The sequence below is a fragment of the Oncorhynchus nerka genome, linkage group LG18, assembly GCF_034236695.1.
Source record: "Oncorhynchus nerka isolate Pitt River linkage group LG18, Oner_Uvic_2.0, whole genome shotgun sequence".
Classification (NCBI taxonomy): domain Eukaryota; kingdom Metazoa; phylum Chordata; class Actinopteri; order Salmoniformes; family Salmonidae; genus Oncorhynchus; species Oncorhynchus nerka.
Window position 1 is genome coordinate 4,989,909 of NC_088413.1, and position 6,000 is coordinate 4,995,908.

General features: G+C 46.4%; 1 pseudogene; it reads left to right on the forward strand.

Moving 5' to 3' along the window:
- Positions 1 to 2,643, forward strand: part of LOC135561969 (translation machinery-associated protein 16-like) — a 41,447-nt pseudogene extending 38,804 nt beyond the window's left edge.
- Positions 2,644 to 6,000: the final 3,357 nt, after the last annotated feature.

A 6,000-nucleotide genomic window follows, 5' to 3' on the forward strand; every position in this document is an offset into this window, starting at 1 on the left:
ACACACACACACACACAGTGATACACACACACACACACACACAGTGATACACACACACACACACACACACACACACACACACACAGTGATACACACACACACACACACAGTGATACACACACACACAGTGATACACACACAGTGATACACACACACACAGTGATACACACACATACACACACATACACAGCAGTGATACATACACACACAGTGACACACACACACACACACACACAGTGATACACACACACACACGGTGATACACACACACGGTGATACACACACACACACAGAACCCTGACAGTGTGTTCCTCTTCTCTCCTCAGAGATTCCAGACATCATCAACTCTAAACATCTCAAGACCTTCAGGTGAGACGACCAATGACAACCCAACTCTGGCTAGAGCAGGAATCTGATTAGGTTGTGTCAGTAGAGCTGTGATCTGATTGGTTGTTGCCAGTAGAGCTGTGATCTGATTGGTTGTTGTCAGTAGAGCTGTGATGATTCATGAAAAACAGCTCTATTCGTTATATTTACCTCAAACATTCTCTCACCTGATTGGTTGATTCTGTTGTGGTTCGTTCCTTGTCAATCATTGGCTCATTGGTGAAATTAGCGTTCAGACAATATCTTTAAGAAACCTTTATTAATTCAATTGCAGACAGAAGTTGACAACGGGAACATAGCAACCATGTTTCCAGAGTAATTTCTGCAAAATAGAAAAGGGATTTGAGTTGTTTTATTATTCCTGCAGTCATATATCTTAGTGATGTCACTGCCTACGTCATTACCTTCTACTCATGAGACCAAGCCCATGCCACCGCAGCTTATAGAAACAGTCGTTTCAGTGTTATCTAAAGGCTCAGCAGGAAATGTCCCCAAGTTGATTTATAGTTTCGAGTGGACTAGTCTCTCATCTCTCAGACACTGCAGAGTTCTGTCTCTGTCACACGTCTCTCTCAGACACTGCAGAGTTCTGTCTCTGTCACACGTCTCTCAGACACTGCAGAGTTCTGTCTCACACGTCTCTCAGACACTGCAGAGTTCTGTCTCAGTCACACGTCTCTCAGACACTGCAGAGTTCTGTCTCAGTCACCGTCTCTCAGACACTGCAGAGTTCTGTCTCTCAGTCACGCGTCTCTCAGACACTGCAGAGTTCTGTCTCAGTCACACGTCTCTCAGACACTGCAGAGTCTGTCACAGTCACACGTCTCTCAGACACTGCAGAGTTCTGTCTCAGTCTCTCACAGTTCTGTCTCAGACACTGCAGAGTTCTGTCTCACAGTCACACGTCTCTCAGACACACAGAGTTCTGTCAGTCAGTCACACGTCTCTCAGACACTGCAGAGTTCTGTCTCAGTCACACGTCTCTCAGACACTGCAGAGTTCTGTCTCAGTCACACGTCTCTCAGACACTGCAGAGTTCTGTCTCTCAGTCACACGTCTCTCAGACACTGCAGAGTTTTCTTTCAGACACTGCAGAGTTCTGTCTCAGTCACACGTCTCTCAGACTAGAGTTCTGTCTCACAGTCACACGTCTCTCAGACACTGCAGAGTTCTGTCACAGTCACACGTCTCTCAGACACTGCAGAGTTCTGTCTCACAGTCACACGTCTCTCAGACACTGCAGAGTTCTGTCTCTCACGTCTCTCAGACATCAGACACTGCAGAGTTCTGTCTCAGTCACATATCTCAGACACTGCAGAGTTCTGTCTCTCAGTGCACAGTTCTGTCTCTCAGACACGTCTCTCAGACACTGCAGAGTTCTGTCTCTCAGTCACACGTCTCTCAGACACTGCAGAGTTCTGTCTCTCAGTCACACAGACACTGCAGAGTTCTGTCTCACAGTCACACGTCTCTCAGACACTGCAGAGTTCTGTCTCTCAGTCACACGTCTCTCAGACACTGCAGAGTTCTGTCTTCACACGTCTCTCAGACCGTTTTCTTTAGAAGAGGCAGAGACTAGAAATAAACTGTGGAACAATATTAAACCTTTATCATGAAATATATATTGTTAATCTGTAGTCCAGACCCTATAAATGTAGTGGGGAGGGGTCTTATAGCCTCCTCCTTCTATTAATACAACATAATCAATCATTTGGTACAGCCCCTATCATGACCCTAGGTGAACCCAACAGTTCCATGGTTCTGAGCTGTGATTGGATGATTCCATGGTTTCTGAGCTGTTCTGATTGGATGATTCCATGGTTCTGAGCTGTGATTGGATGATTCCATGGTTCTGAGCTGTGATTGGATGATTCCATTGTTCTGAGCTGATTGGATGATTCCATGGTTCTGAGCATTGGATGATTCATGGTTCTGAGCTGCGATTGGATGATTCCATGGTTCTGAGCTGCGATTGGATGATTCTATTGTTCTGAGCATTGATGATTCCGTGGTTTTGAGCTGGGATTGGATGATTCCATTGTTTCTGTGATTGGATGATTATTGTTCTGAGCTGTGATTGGTTGGTTTCAGGGAGTGGAGCGCGATCTAAAGCTTCCCAACATCAAGATGAGGAAGTTCTCTTCCCGAGGACGGAAGAACAGGAGGAGGAGGAGGAGACCGCTGGAGAGGAGGAGGAGACCGCTGGAGGAGAGGAGGAGGAGGAGACCGCCGGAGGAGAGGAGGAGGAGGCCTTAATGAAGGACTCAGATTCAGACACCCAGGAAGATGCCCCATAATGCTTTGCATGTTAGAACTCTAGGGATGTCAGCCATACTACCTGACTGGGGTTAAGACAACCTGTGTGTGTGTGTGTGTGTGTGTGTGTGTCCCAATACAGACATCTAATAAACCCTAAATACAGACCGATACTGTTGTTCTGTTTCATTGAAGAGACTCTTTAAACATAGAATTAGAGTGTGTCCGTTGCTGTGTTCAAGGCAACTTGGAACTAGGAAACTCTGAAATGTTCAACCTGAAACCCTTTATGTTTGAGATCAGAGGATCAATAGAGAGCTCCCAGCAAAATAAAAGTAAGCATCTTTACTCTGAGGTTCTGAGTTGTCTTGAACATGGCTAGTTTGTGTCAGTCAGTAACTCACTATACAGGTTGTACCCAGTCAGGTTGTACCCAGTCAGGTTGTATTCAGTCAGGTTGTATTCAGTCAGGTTGTATTCCGGTCAGGTTGTATCCAGTCAGGTTGTACCCAGTCAGGTTGTATTCAGTCAGGTTGTACCTAGTCAGGTTGTACCAGTCAGGTTGTATCCAGTCAGGTTGTATCCAGTCAGGTTGTACCCAGTCAGGTTGTATCCAGTTAGTTTCATTGTGTTGTATCCACTATCAGGTTGTATCCAGTCAGGTTGTACCCAGTCAGGTTGATTGTATTCAGTCAGGTTGTACCCTCCCAGGTTGTCAGGTTGTGTCCAGTCAGGTTGTACCTAGTCAGGTTGTATTCAGTCAGGTTGTATCCAGTCGGGTTGTACCTAGTCAGGCTGTATCAGTCAGGTTGTATCCAGTCAGGTTGTATCCAGTCAGGTTTGTATACCCCAGTCCAGGTTGTACCTAGTCAGGTTGTTGTCAGGTTGTACCTAGTCAGGTTGTATCCAGTCAGGATTTTAGCCAGTCAGGTTGTACCTAGTCCCAGTCAGGTTGTATCCAGTCAGGTTGTACCTAGTCAGGTTGTACCCAGTCCCAGGTTGTGTCAGTAACTCCACTATAAAAGGTTGTAGCCTTCTGAAAGTATTCAGACCCGTGTGAAGTTGCTGGATGTTGGCGAGACTGGAACGCGCCGTCTTACCCGTCGATCCAGAGCATCCCAAACATGCTCAGTGGATGATGTGTCTGCTGAGGATGCAGGTCATGGAAGAACTGGGACATTTTCAGTTTCAGGAATGTAGTCAGAACCTTGTGACACGGGCGCGCATTATCATGCTCATGAATGGCACGACAATGGACCTCAGAATCTCGCCACGGTATCTCTGTTCATTCAAATTGGCATCGATAAAAATGCAATTGTGTTCGTTTTATGCCTGGCCACTTAACCCCACTGCCACCCATAGGGCACTCTGTTCTAACGTTGACATTGGCAAACCGCTCGCCCACACGACGCCATACACCTGGTCTGAGGTTGTGAGGCGGTTGACGTACTGCCAAATTCTCTAAAACAACGTTGGAGATGGCTTATGGTAGAGAAATGAACATGCAATTATTTGCTGGACATTCCTGCACGTTCCCTCAAAACTTGAGACATCTGTGGCATTGTGTTGTGTTACAAAACTGCATATTTTAGAGTGACCTTTTAATTGTCCCCCAGCACAAGGTGCACTTGTGTAATAATCATGCTGTTTAATCAGCTTCTTGATATGCCACACCTGTCAGGTGGATGGATTATCTTGGCAAAAGAGAAATGCTCACCAACAGGGATGTAAACAAATTAGTGCACAACATTTGAGAGAAACACGCTTTTGTGCGTGAAAGAACATTTCTGGGATATTTTATTTCAGCTCATGAAACATGGGACCAACACTTTACATGTTGTGTTTATATTTTAGTATAGAAAAGGTTATTTTTGGTTGTAATGGTGACTTCTAAGAGACAGGCAGGCAGGCAGACAAACAGGCAGGCAGACAGACAGACAGAGACCTCTTCAGATAGACTTGTAGACATCATAGTGACAGACAGCTCTTCAAAGACGTCAGGTAATAACAGACAGCAGCTCTTCAGATAGACATCATAGTGACAGACAGACAGCTCTTCAGATAGACTTCTAGACATCATAGTGACAGACAGACAGCTCTTCAGATAGCGTCATAGTAACAGACAGACAGCTCTTCAGATAGACATCATAGTGACAGACAGACAGCTCTTCAGATAGACTTCTAGGCGTCATAGTGACAGACAGACAGCTCTTCAGATAGCATCATAGTGACAGACAGACAGCTCTTCAGTGAGCGTCAGACAGGGACCTTTAATACCACAGTTCTATCTGTCAGCAGAGAGTAAACACTAACGTAAATAAATATGGGTTAGGGTTAGGGTTAGGGATTAGGGGTTAGGGTTAGGGTTAAGGGTTAGGGTTAAGGGTTAGGGTTTAGGGTTAGGGTTAGGGTTAAGGGTTAGGGGGGTTAGGGAGGGAGTTAGGGTTAAGGGTTAGGGTTAGGGTTAGGTCCAGAGTTCTATGCTGACCAGCAGAGAGAGACTAAATACCAACGTAAATAAATATGCTCTATGACTCTAACCCTCCTCCTGGAGAGCTGCAAGGTGTGCAGGGTTTTGTTCCAACCCTTGAACACTTGGTTCTACGCATCAGCTACTCCTCAGGCTGTTTATATTGAATACTGAGAGAGTATAACAGACGCTCTGATTGGCTAATCTACAGCTGCTTCTATAACAGACGCTCTGATTGGCTAATCTACAGCTGCTTCTATAACAGATACTCTTATTGGCTACGTCACATTATGACTCTTTGGTGTGCTGGGCTCTGATAGGCTATAGGAGGGTGCATTACCAAGAGCTGTGTGTGTGTGTTTGTTTGTGTGTGTGTGTCAGACGGGGTTTCCTCCGAGAGGTCGAGTCCATCTGGATAACCTCGGGGCGGGGCCTATCGGGACTTCACGGCCTCAGGGTGATTCCATTGGCCAGCCCGCGGCGTTGGTGGGCGCGGCTTCTCGGGGGCAGTTCTGCACAGTGATTGATGCGATTGAAGGCTTTGAGTCGTCTCCATAGCAACCCAGTACACACTTTACACTGGACGTACATGAACACCAGTCCGCCTGACATGCCTATCGCCACGATGACCAGCTTCATCCAGAGCGGCCACTCCAACACACCTAGAGAGTGTAGAGGTGTAGAGGTAGAGAGAGAGAGAGGTAGAGAGAGAAAGGTGTAGAGGCAGAGAGAGAGAGAGGGGTGTAAAGGTAGAGAGAGAGAGGGGGTGGAGGTAGAGAGAGGTGTAGAGAGAGGAGGTGTAGAGGTAGAGAGAGAGAGGTGTAAAGGTAGAGAGAGGTGAGCAGTAGAGAGGGAGGGGTGTAAAGGTAGAGGTAGAGAGGGGTGTA